General features: G+C 42.0%; 1 pseudogene; it reads left to right on the top strand.

Moving 5' to 3' along the window:
- The first annotated feature begins 11,504 nt into the window (after positions 1 to 11,504).
- Positions 11,505 to 12,439, top strand: LOC147373567 (olfactory receptor-like protein OLF3; annotated as a pseudogene).
- Positions 12,440 to 14,434: the final 1,995 nt, after the last annotated feature.

Genomic DNA, 14,434 nt, shown 5'->3' with positions numbered 1-14,434 from the left:
TGAGTTTTGTGTTGTTAAGGTTATCCTTAGCACAACAACAAATTCAGTTTTTTCTATTATTCAGTTCAGTTTAGTCAGTCAGTCATGTCCAACTCTTTGGGACTCGATGGACTGCAGCACACCAGTCTTCCTTGTCCATCACCAACTCCCACAGCTTGCTCAAACTCATGTCCATCTAGTCGGTGATACCATCTAGCCATCTCATCCTCTGTCATCCCCTTCTCCTCCTGCCTTCAACCTTTCCCAGCATCAAGGTCTTTTCCAGTGAGTCAATTCTTCACATCAGGTGGCCAAAATATTGGAGTTTCAGCTTCAGCATCAGTCCTTCCATTGAATACTTGGGACTGATTTCCTTTAGGATGGACTGGTTGGATCTCCTTGCAGTCCAAGGGACTCTCAAGAGGCTTCTCCAACACCACAGTTCAAGCATCAATTCTTCAGCGTTCAACTTTCTTTATAATCCAATTCTCACATCCATACATGACTACTGGAAAAAACCATAGCTTTGACTAGATGGACCTTTGTTGGCAAAATAATATCTCTGCTTTTTAATTTGCTGTCTAGGTTGGTCATAGCTCTTCTTCCAAGGAGCAAGCATCTTTAATTTCATGGCTGCAGTCACCATCGCAGTGATTTTAGAGCCCAAGAAGATGAAGTCTGTCACTGTTTCCATTGTTTCTCCATCTATTTGCTGTGAAGTCATGGGATCAGATGCCATGATCTTAGTTTTTTGAATGTTGAGTTTTAAGCTTGTGGGACATTCAGTCACTGGAGGGTTTTTCCAAGTGTCCCTGTTCCTCCCTTTGTCTTAAGTTACCCTATAAGACTGCCCATCCAGAATGTCTTCCCCATGTCTAACCTGTGGTACACTGCTGTTACTTGTTTCTCAGTTGTTGCTAGTTTGGTGACGGAGGGGCAACTCTCTGTTGTCCAGGATCTGTCTCAGACTTAGGCACATCCTTTGTCCCTGTGTCTCAGGGGTGGGGCTTTCTTAACGGTGAGAGAGTCAATTCCTGCTGCTGCTGCTAAGTCGCTTCAGTCGTGACTCTGTGCGACCCCATAGACGGCAGCCCACTAGGCTCCTCTGTCCCCGGGATTCTCCAGGCAAGAATACTGGAGTGGGTTGCCATTTCCTTCTCCAATGCATGAAAGTGAAAAGTGAAAGTGAAGTCGCTCAGACATGCCCAACTCTTAGCGACCCCATGGAGTACAGCCTACCAGGCTCCTCCATCCATGGGATTTTCCAGGCAAGAGTACTGGAGTGGGGTGCCATTGCCTTCTCCGAGTCAATTCCTAGGTAGCTTGATAAGAAGTCCAGGGTTCCTGAGGAGGAGAAAGGGGTCTGGAGTCCTAGAGAAGGCAAAAGGGGTCTGGGGCTCTCAACGAGAAAAGGACAAACTTTCTTTTCTACATTGCTTTGTCTTAGTCAATATAACAATGTATCTTGCTTGAGGACTTGTTTCTCCTTAACAAGAACCTTCTGACTAATCCTGGTATTTTAGAATGTACATTATGGGAGGGCTTCCCTGGTGGCTCAGACAGTAAAGCATCTGACTGCAGTGTGGGAAACCTGGGTTTGATCCCTGGGTTGGGAAGATCCTCTGGAAAAGGAAATGGCAACCCACTCCAGTACTCTTGCCTGGAAAATTCCATGAATGGGGGAGCCTTGTAGGCTACAGTCCATGGGATTGCAAAGAGTTGGACAAGACAGGGCAACTTCAAGATTCAAGAGAGATATTATAGGAATGGGTCTTTTAGGATCTTTCTATTGTTAAGTTCTAAACCTGTTATCCTAAAACGTAAATTGTGGGAGTGGGTCTGGTAAATTTTTTACAATCTTGAGACATTCTTTTGATTAACTGTAATAACCAATTTAAAAAAGTGTGTAACTCCCTTTCTAACACTAGCAAGGGGGGCATTCTCCGTCCCCCTTCTGATGTCTATGTTAGAAACTTTCTCTGTCCCTCTTCTTACTTTAATAAATCTCTGCTACACAAAAGCTCTTGAATGATCAAGCCTGGTTCCTGGTTCCGAAGCTAAATCTTCTCCAGAGATCACGAAATCTAACATTGTTCATTGTAAGATATCAGTAGTCTTGCCACTTCTACAGAGTAAGAAGATAGATGGCTCATGATCTGAACACAGAGTAGCTTCCTGTCCCAAGGACCCCCAACATGGGAATTTATTTATTTATTTTTCTGGTTTCCTCTTTAATGAATCTTCAACTGTCTCTGAGGAAAACAGGGATTGTAGTCCTTCCCCCGGTGGCTTCAGGCTTTTGTTCCATAATGGAGATGATTTGGTGGTTGGTTCTGCTCACTGCAGAGGCTGCAGCTGCCTTCTCCTTGAACTACCATAGGAAGAAAGTTTTCTCTGGTTTCTACTTTTCCCCAAATATTCTTGGGAGGACAGTTCTAAGTTTATGGAGAAAATATTGAGAATTTGTGGGAACTTCTCTTTTTGCCATGATTCTCAGCCATTCTATGCTCACAGTACCCCACAAGAACTTCAGCAGTTTGGTAAAGCAATTTTCACTGGCTAGTTGGGGGGAGGGGTGCCCTATTTTCCTTCCATGGTCTCATCCAGGTAAGTAAGAGCTCACATCCTATCTCTTTCTGGATGGACCTATCTTTCCCTAGATTTCATGCTGTTTGTTTGCCCTGCAATCTCATTTTACTGATGATTTCAAAGATATGATTTTGTAGATTATCGAAACTTCTCTTGTTTTAGGAAAGAGTCAGTGTTCTTTCCAGCTTTCTACAACCTAAGTGAAAGCTAGAACAAGCTCAGTTACTTTACTTTATCTAAGTAGACTCTTTTTTAGAGCATTTTAAAATGCACAACAAAGTTGAGTAGAAAGTACTGACAGTTCTCGTATATTATATCTGCCCCTCCTCCCTGCAACAGACACAGCCTTCCTATTATGAACATCCTGCAACAGAGTATTAATATTTTCAATTTTTAACAGGATTTTTAACAGATAAAGTAAAAAGTGGGGGAGGTGGATGATAATTTACAGGAACAATGGTAAATGATGATTTTCAAACTAAGGAATTTTAAAGCAGACAAAGCAGTTTTCTCAAAGCACCTTAATCAAATTATTTGGAGCAAATAATTTATGTTCATGCCTTTCTTACAAACCCAAGCCTAAACAATGATAATATATTAGTGTGTCTGTCACAAATACTTCTTGAAGGAACTATTTCAACTTCTAGGTAGATACTATGAAATAAACTTTCCACTTAGAAGAGAGAGCATTTCCCATTTGGGGAATAGCAAGAATTTTAGAATCATGGGGGCTCACATGGGAGAGAAGCAGGAAAACTCTTAGATTGTGTTTGACTTAAAAATTTTTTTCTCTCAGATGATTGAGATCTGGGATTAAATTCATTGGAAACTTTAGATCAAATGTTGTGAGGTGAGTAGTTGTAGAGTATAAAGTGCTGTAGTGAAAGATTAATGTGACAGTGATCTACAGAGTGAACAGATCCAGTAGTTCTTAAATTTTAATCTCTGAGAAACACCTGAAAAGTGTTTCACTCTATCAGAAACACCTGGGAGGCTCCTTAACTCAGTTTTGTTGTTGTACTCAGTCATGTATGACTATAACCCCATGAGCTGAGAGAGCTGAGAGTCTTTGTTAGAAGCTTGGCATTTGGGAGTTCACCTCTGTTGTCTGCATACGAGGGGAGAAAAATGGGGGTGATATGAAGGTCTGGATACTGCACTCAGAACTCTCACAGTAATGGAATTTTTCCAACTTTCCTGAAAAAAAATATGCAACCTATCTGTCAATTTTGTTGGAGTGTAGACAATCAAGTGAGGACTGAGAAGCCTCTCTACTTTCCCTTTCTATTGCCTGGGACATCACATAATCTTTCTCAGAGTCACTGGATGCTGTAAAAGAGAAGCCGTGGGGACATGATGGAAGGTGGATGAGCAGAAGGATGATGCACTGAGTGAGTAAAAGATCTGGAAAATAATTTATGTATATTAGGTAAAGAGACGAAGTGGCTTGTGAGGGCTGCTGCTGCTGCTAAGTCACTTCAGTCGTGTCCGGCTCTGTGCAACCCCATAGACGGCAGCCCACCAGGCTCCCCGGCCTCTGGGATTCTCCAGGCAAGAACACTGGAGTGGGTTGCCATTTCCTTCTCCAATGTGTGAAAGTGAAAAGTAAAAGTGAAGTTGCTCAGTCGTACCCGACTCTTAGCAACTCTGTGGACTGCAGCAGGCTCCTCCGTCCATGGGATTTTCCAGGCAAGAGTACTGGAGTGGGATGCCATTGCCTTCTCCGGGCATGTGAGGGAGGGAATGCATAAATGGTTGGACTAGCAGTTAAGCAAATGGACAAGTGAATATCAAGCTGGTTATAGACAGCTGGGTAAACAAATGGCTATGTTAATGGTGGTGTTAAGAATTACTGGGTATATGACTTGGTAGATGAATAAATAAATGGATAAATGGTTCACTTAACAGATGCATGATGTCTAAAGAATATATCAGAGAATGATAATGTGACTGCATTCTGTCAGAATTACATTGAGTCTTTTTATAGATTATCAAAAATTTGGAAAGGTTTAGAAAGTAAGCTCTGTTTTAAGGACTTGGATACTCTTTTTCCTTTTTTTCCCATGTAGACCATAAAACTATTGTTGTGTATTTTATTTGGAGTTTTAAGTCTCTCTATACTTTGCAGTTATCATGACCAGTGTACTCAGGTCCACTCAAAATGCAGTGTTCACGGCAGCTTAGCCAACTCAGCATATATCTCAGGGGAATGAAAATAGCTCTCCTGTCTCCAGAAGGAGAAATTAGGTCGTCATGGAGTAGAAGAGGCTAACTGGCTTTTCACCAGGTGGACGCAGGCCTAGTCACTGCTCACCAGGATAGGAGATTGAGTGCAGAAAGTCAGTTTGGGCTGTAGGAGAATATCCTAAAATATCAGAATACTGGCTTCAGTGAGTTTTTAGATGACCTAAGGCTTCAGTGGATTGCAATCTGAGGAGGACTGGATTGCACAGGGAGAAGAAGCATAGCCCCAAGGCCCTGCCCTTGAGGTTTTGGAGTGGAGGCAGCAATTAACAACTAAAGCATAAGGCTCCTGAGGGGAATCTGTTTGCCCACATTGCTAATTTAGCCACTGCTATACCTCATTATTTTGTGTCTGAGCCAATTCTGGTGCATCTGTGAACTTCCCAGCAGTTTCGCCCATAAACTAAACTTGTCCCAGGTGATCTTAGCACAGGAGCCAAGGAGTGTCGACCCCTCCAATCTCTGGTCTATCACCTTGTTGGGGAAAGTACTCTTCAGAGAGCAACAGAAACCTAGATGGAAGGAGACGTGCTTGTTTTGTCTGGCACTAATCAATGAGTGAGAGTTCTAACATATCCTCAGTGGGTCACGTGGAGACAGAGGCTTCCATAGGGTCAGAAATAGAACTGACCTGATTAGAGGATCGAAGATATAAACTATGAATGCTGAAATCTTTTCACCCTAATAAGTATGGCAAAGCTCAAAACAAAGGAAGAGATATGATTTGAGATTTGTTGAGTATGAGCATGATATGACACAAAAGATGTAAAATAGGATTTTGTTTTTTATTAAAGAGGCATTTGGCTTAGAGGGTAAAGCATCTGCCTGCAATGTGGGAGATCCGGGTTCAATCCCTGAGTTGGGAAGATGCCCTGGAGAAGGAAATGGCAACCCACTCCAGTACTCTTGCCTGGAAAATCCCATGGACGGAGGAGCCTGGGAGGCTGCAGTCCATGTGTTGCAAAGGGTCGGACACGACTGAGCGACTTCACTTTTATGAACCTGGAATAGATGTGAATTAGCCAAAATTAAAACAATACTGAGAAGGAAACAACTTTTACAGGAGGAAGAGCCAGATAGATCAGGCTATGAACTGTGGTCACTGTTTAACTCTGGTTTTGAATATCAGTTGTGTGCCCAGCCCTGCACTATGAGGTTTTGTTGTTCTGTTTACACAGGCAAATGGACAAATATTCCCAGATTGTTCTCTTAGTTATTTGATCTCAATGAAAAACGTGTTTAGAGAGCTACATATTCCACAAATTACTCTGGGCTAAGAAGACCATGCTTTGGCTTCCTGATAGGAGTGGTGAGGGATGAAGGACGTTCTCAGGCACTAGTTCATTCTCCCCGTGGGCCAGGATCTACACTCAGCTCTAATCCATTGGAGCTGACCACAAAGTAATATGGAGACAGTATAAACCTCAGGAAGTGTTAGAAGCATCCAATGAACACATTTCCTCCTTAATTTGGCTTTCCAAATGCTGATGTTATTTCTATTTTCTTTATCTATAATGAGTCCCAGAAGGGGCTACACTGATTGTGGATAAAAGGTGCATTTGGATATTAATAAGTTTGAAATAAGACATGGTGTTTAAAAATGAATAGTAGTCTTGGGTTAAAAATAATCAGGTAACATATGAATGAGAGATATTTCAGCTATTTTAATAAACTAATGAAATTTAGGAATAAGACAGGGTAAGATTGTGGATTGTGTGGGATTCTACTCAGGATGAACTTAATTCCGTGCACATTTAGGCATCATAGATCTGTTTGTCTATGAAAATGATGTGAATAAATTTGTATTTTGCATCATTGATGTGGAGGCAGTCTGTAGGATATGTAGAGTGGGTAGAGCTTACATCAGGGAAATTTACAAAGAAGCTGTTACACTTCATAAAGTGAGATTGATGAGGGCAAACATAAGTGTGAATGAACACTAAGTGAAGGCTGGAAGATGTGTAATTAAAACAAAGATTTATTTGAGGATTAAATAAATGAGGATTTATTCTATGGAGTAGTGAAGAGGAAGAAAAAAATCAATCATGATATGTTGGAAGAGTGGGTGCACTTTAGTTCCATTGTTAGACGTGAAGTCAGGAAGGACATGAATACAGCATGTGGGGAGAGGAATCAAGACGTTGGTGAGATATTCGTGAAACATTTGTTAAACTGTTGGGGAAAGCATCTGGAGCTTTGGAGGGAAGTCTAGATGATAAAGGGGCTTCCCCAGTGGGTCAGTGGTAAAGAATCTGCCTGCAATGCAGGAGACCTGGGTTCCATCCCTGGGTCAGGAAGATCCTCTGGAGAAGGGAATGCAACCCACTCCAGTACCCTTGCCTGGGAAATCCCATGGACAGAGGAGCTTGGTGGGCTACAGTCCATGGGGTGGACAAGGTAGTACATGAGAAAGAGTTGGACATGACTGAAGTGACTGAGACACATGCTAGGAGATAAATGTGGAACTGAGGGTGAGCTGCATGTGAAAGTGAAAGTGTTAGCCATTCAGCTGCCTCTTTGCGACCCCATGGACTGCAACTCACCAGGCTCCTCTGTCCACGGGATTCTCTAGGCAAGAATACTGGAGTGGGCTGCATGCCCTCTTCCGGAGGATCTTCTTAACACACGGATAGGACCGGGTCTCCTGCATTGTAGGCAAATTCTTTAATGTCTGAGTCCCTGGGGAAGCCCCAGAAATCACAAACTCTTCCAGAAAGGAAAACTAGAAAGAAGAGTATAAATTGTAAGCAAGAAACTTGAAACATTCTTAGAGTACTGGGGTAGGAGAATTTAGGAGATTTACCCAAGTGTGCAGATGAGAAATAACAGATTGGAGGAAAATCAGATCAGAAGTGAAAGAGTTAAAAGTCAGAAAGAGGAATTAGTTAACGTTCTTCAAAGTTAGCAATGAAAAAGAAATGAAAGTCTCTGGGTTTGATGCCTAGAAGGCCATGAGTGTTTCCATGAATTAATTAAGGTGAAAACTCTATTTCCATGTCTTAAAGAATGAATGTTTTGAGGAAATGAACCTGGCAAGTGGACACCAATCATTTGAGAACTCGGTGTGAAAGCTGGATGTGAAAGAAAGAATTAAAATGGAAAATAGTGAAGATTCCTCTCTCCATGTTGAAAGGTTTGTTTATTTTTTATAATGAAGTTGAAAAGGAGCTTATCAGAAGTAGGAAAGACCCCAGAATGATCAAAAGAGAGGCTGAATGACAGAATAAGATCATGTGAGAGAGAAAGCCTGGAATCAAAGCTTCTATCAATTATCATAAACAAGTAGTGGGTATTTGTCCTAAAGCTCAACATTCAGAAAATTAAGATCATGGCATCCGGTCCCACCACTTCATGGGAAATAGATGGGGAAACAGTGGAAACAGTGTCAGACTTTATTTTTCTGGGCTCCAAAATCACTACAGATGGTGACTGCAGCCATGAAATTAAAAGATGCTTACTCCTTGGAAGGAAAGTTTTGACCAACCTAGATAGCATATTCAAAAGCAGAGACATTACTTTGCCAACAAAGGTTCATCTAGTCAAGGCTATGGTTTTTCCTGTGGTCATGTATGGATGTGAGAGTTGGACTGTGAAGAAGGCTGAGCACTGAAGAATTGATGCTTTTGAACTGTGGTGTTGGGGAAGACTCTTGAGAGTCCCTTGGACTGCAAGGAGATCCAACCAGTCCATTCTGAAGGAGATCAGCCCTGGGATTTCTTTGGAAGGAATGATGCTAAAGCTGAAACTCCAGTACTTTGGCCACCTCATGTGAAGAGTTGACTCATTGGAAAAGACTCTGATGCTGGGAGGGATTGGGGGTGGGAGGAGAAGGGGACGATAGAGGATGAGATGGCTGAATGGCATCACCGACTCAATGGACGTGAGTCTGAGTGAACTCCGGGAGTTGGTGATGGACAGGGAGGCCTGGCATGCTGCGATTCATGGGGTCGCAAAGAGTCGGACACGACTGAGTGACTGATCTGATCTGATAGCAATGCTGGATCTTCAGCTCCTTAACTTCACCAGTGATCCTTTCGGTAGGCCAATATTACCCATGCTGTATAGATGAGAATTATGAGACTCAGAGAGGGCAAGTGGCTTGCTTCAGGAAGTGGAAGAGAATGAATTCAAAACAGAAACTATTAGACTCTGAAGCTCACACCTGTGCTGAGAGGCGACCCAGTCCCTCATTTGTGTTTGTAAGGAGACACAAGCTATAGTAGAGAGATGTGCTGGATGAGTTAGAGGAACACAGGGAGTCACTGGCTGGCCTGTTCTCCAGGTGGCTTGCACAGACCTCAGAGGGGAAAATGATGTGAGGATGACGTGTTTTGTGTCATTTCCTCTACAGATGGCTTAGGTCTTGAACACAGATAAGTGTAATACTCATCTTGAAACACCAGCATCTAGCCAAGATGAGACTTTATAGAAATTTGCCAAATTAGTAGAAAAAGAGGTAATTAACCTCCAATTAAAATAAATAAATTTATATTAAAAAATAAAATAAAAAAAGAAATGTCTACTTTCTGCTGAAGGTCTGCTATATAGTCAACAACAGTTCACAATTTTTTTTAAGTTAAATATTTTCTTGCAGTTTCAGAATTATATTTGACAGCCTTTTTTGAGGCAAGTAGATGTTTCTTTTCAGCCTGACCATGATGAAGAGAAGCAAAGCAAGGGATGGTGTGGAAAGTGTCTTGACAGAGCAGTAGAGGATAGCAGGTGTGTAGACATTCTGGAAAATGTATAAATCTGAATCGTGAAACATATGGCCATTTCTAAACCTACTTGCTTTGTTTTGTCCTTTAACAGCTTTTCAGTCTCAAAGCAGTTATTTTACCAGCAAAATGGGTTTATTTGGGAAGAGCAAGAGGAGTTGGAATTCAGGGCATGCTGTAGCAAAAGCCATTGTTACGTACCACAAACAAAGGAGAGGAAGCTTATAGAGAAAAAGGAGGGTGTTGGAAAGAATTGTTTTGAACCAAAGTCTTTTGGAGAGACTTGAGAATTCAGGGCGATGACAGTGTCTCCCTGGCTGAGTTGCTGGGGTAGTCGGTTTCTAAAAGGAGATGCAATGTGTATATTTTGTATATCTTTTCCTGTTGAGGTTCGCAATTGATGATTCTTTCCTATTGATAATTCTTCTCTGGGCCCTAGTAATTGATGATTCATCCTCTAATTTATGTTGCTGGTCTGCTTGAGACTTCCTATCTGAACTTCCTTAGTTAGGGTTTTCCTTTATTAATTTTCACACAGGTAAGAGAGTTGAAGCTCAGGCAGTATTCAGTTTTCTGCTCAGAGACCCTGCCCCAACCCCTAGGGTTTGCCGATAACACAAGCAGCTCTGTTTCTACCCTCAAGCCCTCTTAATGCCTTATCTCCTGCTTTGTTTTGTGCACTGAAAGAAAAGGAAAGTTAGTGAATTGGGCAGGCGTGGAGAAATAATACAAGTGAATCAGTCCTATAAAAAATATTCTTAAAAATGTAAATGCCTTCTTATTAATATTCAAAATTGATATTATAGCATATAATTCTACTGAAAAAAGCACTTTCTGGATGAAAGAAAGCAAAAAGTCAACCTCATTCCTCTGTACGTTTACACGAATTCATACCTCCTTCTCTGCCTTCGACAATGCAGAAAGGTTGCCAGGCATTTGCTTCCCTTTCTGTCTTGTAAATAAAAAGTCAACCATCCATATTCTCATCTCCTTAATTTTGAGCTGATATAAAACGGTAGATCTTTACCAGCTACAAGTTGAAAGGAGAAAAATGAAAAGAACAAGATACAATTACAATCATCTATCCCATTGTATCCCACTGAGGCTAAACAGACAAGCCTGTCAGACAAATGGTCCCCAGGTTCTCAAAGGGACATACTATTCCTAAGCCCTCAGTGCTATTAAAAATTGCCTCTAGTATTATCTGTGTCTGAATTGTTGGTGGGGGAGGGCCGGTGGGTTCATGAGAAAATCATACTTGCTACTTTATTTACCCCAAGGCAGAGATCGTGCCACAACTAATTCTCACGCTACTGTAGTACTACTACAAGTAGCGGTTTACAAAGTACTTTCTCTATAAGTTACCTACATTTGAGCTTAAATGTACTGGTGAGTCTCATAAACAAAATTTGCCACTGAACCAAAAAATCACAGAGTTGATAAATAAAATCAGGTGTCAAACCTAGATTCTCTGATTTCAGATATTTTCACAAGCACCTGCTTCTTTTCAACGTTTCCTTTTATAATAGAAATGTATAAATCCATCATTATACCATGATGGGCCTCGGTGACATATTTAAGGGAAGTTTTGTAACTTTCCCACCAGCCTTTCTTCACTGTTTAAAGATAGACTTATTGTCACCTACTGTCCTTCCCATGTCCTAGAATCTGAGGTAAGCTGGCAAAGATGTGGAGCTCCTAAAATCGTACTACACCATCTTCAGGCTTTAACTGGGTCTCTCAAGGACCACATTAAGTCCTATGAAGGTACTGGCCTGTTCTCTGATGCAGAATGCGTACCACGTACATCAGGAGGCAGCCTGTCATCTTGGCCCATGGGCAATCCGAAACATCTGACTAGGAGTGCCCAAATTCATACAGTATATATTGATAGAAGTGATTTTTAGGGTTCTGTAATTCAATAGACTCTGTTATTTCTGACTCTCTCTGCAGACTAATCCTTACATTTTTCTCATGGGAGCAGATAACCAGACTTGGGTGAAAGGATTCATTCTCCTCGGCCTGTCCAGTGACTGGGCCACTCAGGTCGCTCTCTTTGTCCTGTTCTCAGTCACTTACCTGCTGACCCTGCTGGGGAACGTCCTCATTGTTCTTCTGATCAGACTGGACAGCCGACTCCACACTCCCATGTATTTCTTTCTCACCAACCTCTCCCTTGTTGATGTCTCCTATGCCACAAGCATCGTTCCTCAGATGCTGGTGCATTTTCTTGCGGAACATAAAGGGATCCCCTACGTGAGCTGTGCAGCCCAGTTATTCTTCTCCCTGGGCCTGGGTGGGATTGAGTTTGTTCTCCTGGCCATGATGGCCTATGACTGCTATGTGGCTGTGTGCGACCCCCTGAGATACTCGGTCATCATGCACAGAGGGCTCTGTGCTAGGCTGGCCATCACATCCTGGGTCAGTGGCTCTGTCAACTCTCTCGTGCAGACCACCATCACCTTCCAGTTGCCTATGTGCACGAACAAGTATATTGATCACATATCCTGTGAACTCTTAGCTGTGGTCAGGCTGGCCTGTGTGGACACCTCCTCCAACGAGGTGGCCATCATGGTTTCTAGCATTGTCTTGCTGATGACACCTTTCTGCCTGGTCCTCCTGTCCTACATCAGGATCATCTCCACCATCCTGAAGATCCAGTCCACAGAGGGGAGAAAGAAAGCCTTCCACACCTGTGCCTCTCACCTCACAGTGGTTGTCCTGTGCTATGGTATGGCCATTTTCATTTACATTCAGCCCAATCCCAGCCCTTCCGTGCTTCAGGAGAAGCTGATCTCTCTCTTCTACGCCATTTTGACACCCATGCTGAACCCCATGAGGAGGTGAAGGGGGCCTGGCAGAAGCTTCTAGGACAATTATCTGGATTAACATCGAAACTAGCAGCTTAATGAATAATGAGCATCATTTGGAGAAGAGAGCTTTGCCTGTGTGTTCTCCCACTAACTCTGCTATGAAGCATTACCCTGGCAACCAGGAATGTGATGACAAAATGTGTGCTGATTATGCTGGGTAGGCAGCTGAGGAGTTAGGTTAAGGCATTTAATGCAGGAACATTTTATGTCACAGCAGGATGTTCAGAGAAATTAAGCACTACGGTAATAGAACTTCTACTACTGGCTTGGTCTCCATTCATGTGAACTGATAATATTTTTTAAAATGTCATTTGCTATCTTGATTGGTCATATTGCTTGTAATCATGAGCCTCTTCATAAATCTTACTTTGGACCAGTGGTTCTTACACTGTACAAGGTTATTTTGTTTCCATTGGAAACAAAACCATTTTCACATTTTAGACTTATTTAAAATAATGTATGTGCCAATAATTGTGGGAGTCATTGTTCTTAGGTGAGTATTGCTTTAAAGACTGGTTAAAATGTTTAGTGCTGGACTTATGACATACGGACATAAAGCCTTTGAGTGCTGGAGGTACTCAGTGGGAGAATCAATTAAAGGTCTTGTTTTACACTGATATAAATGAAGGTGTTTCTATGCCAAGCTATTACTGTTCACAGAAAGCTATGTTTCAAGCTCTTTTTTTGATACTGTGCAGTTTGAGAGAAATTTTACTGCATATATACAGGGTACCATTTAAAAGTTTAACCAATCCAACTTCTGAAACATCTATAATTTCTTTTTTTGCGATTTTAGAAACAAATAAGTATATAATATATGAAATCATATACATAAAACAAAAGATGTAGTTAACCTAAGGAAGGACAGATTCCTGAGGCAAAGGCAGTAAAAGATAAGACAACGTTAATATGTATTTTGGGAATCAAGATAGTTGAGTCAGCTGTGCCCATGTCAGCCTCCAGTCTCCTTATAAACCCCTTCTCCCATCCCTCCTCCTCACACACTGTAGGCCCTAGTTGTTCTTTGTAAATTTGCAGAGGTTAGAATAGTCTGGAATAGACCTCACCTCTGAGAGACAGCCTAAATAAGGAGAAAGAGGCAGAAGAAGTAATTGTACATGGGATAATGAAAAGGAAATGGGGAGAAAGATTATGATGGAAGCTCATGGCCTCACCCCCTTGAAGACATCTCAAAGTCCTTTCTTCCATTGTCTTTTCTTCATATCAGTTGAGGGGCAGTTTTCCCATTTGTGAACACGTTGTCCCACAGTCTCTGTGTTTAAACAAACTGAAGTTTCATATGATCCAAAATCCATTTGATGTATTAAGTTTACCTAAAACTATCAATGCTAAAATTTGCAATGTTGTTCAGTCACTAAGTCACGTCCAACTCTCTGTGACTCCATGTTCTGAAGCACACCAGGCTTCCCTGTCTTTACTATCTCCCTGAGTTTGCTCAAACTCATGCCCATTGAGTCAGTGATGCCATCCAACCATCTCATCCTGTGTGCCCCCTTATCCTCCTGCCCTCAGTCTTTCCCAGTATCAGGGTCCTTTCCGATGAGTTGGCTCTTGGTATCAGGTAGTCAAACTGTTGGAGCTTCAGCTTCAGCATCACTCCTTGCAATGAATATTCAGGGTTAATTTCCTTTAGGATTGACTAGTTTGATCTCCTTGCTGTCCAAGGGACTTTCAGAAGTCTTCTCTAGCACCACAGTTCGGAAGCATCAGTTCTTCAGTGCTCAGCCTTCTTTGTGGTTCAACTGTCACATCCATACCTGATTACTGGAAGAGCCATAGATTTGACTATATGGTCCTTTGTCAGCAAAGTGATGCCTCTGCTTTTTAATATGCCGTCTAGGTTTGTCATAGTTTTACTTCCAAGGAGCAAGTGTCTTTTAATTTCATCTGACTCTTTACAACCCCATGAAGTATAGCCCACCAGACCCCTATGTCCATGGAATTCTCCAGGCAAGAACACTGGATTGGGTAGTTAATTCCTTCTCCAGGAGATCTTCCTGACCCAGGGGT

Source organism: Bos grunniens, chromosome 4, assembly GCF_055505025.1.
Source record: "Bos grunniens cultivar Pamir isolate PY7600 chromosome 4, Bosgru_T2T1.0, whole genome shotgun sequence".
Classification (NCBI taxonomy): domain Eukaryota; kingdom Metazoa; phylum Chordata; class Mammalia; order Artiodactyla; family Bovidae; genus Bos; species Bos grunniens.
This window is presented reverse-complemented; position numbering and strand designations above follow the sequence as displayed.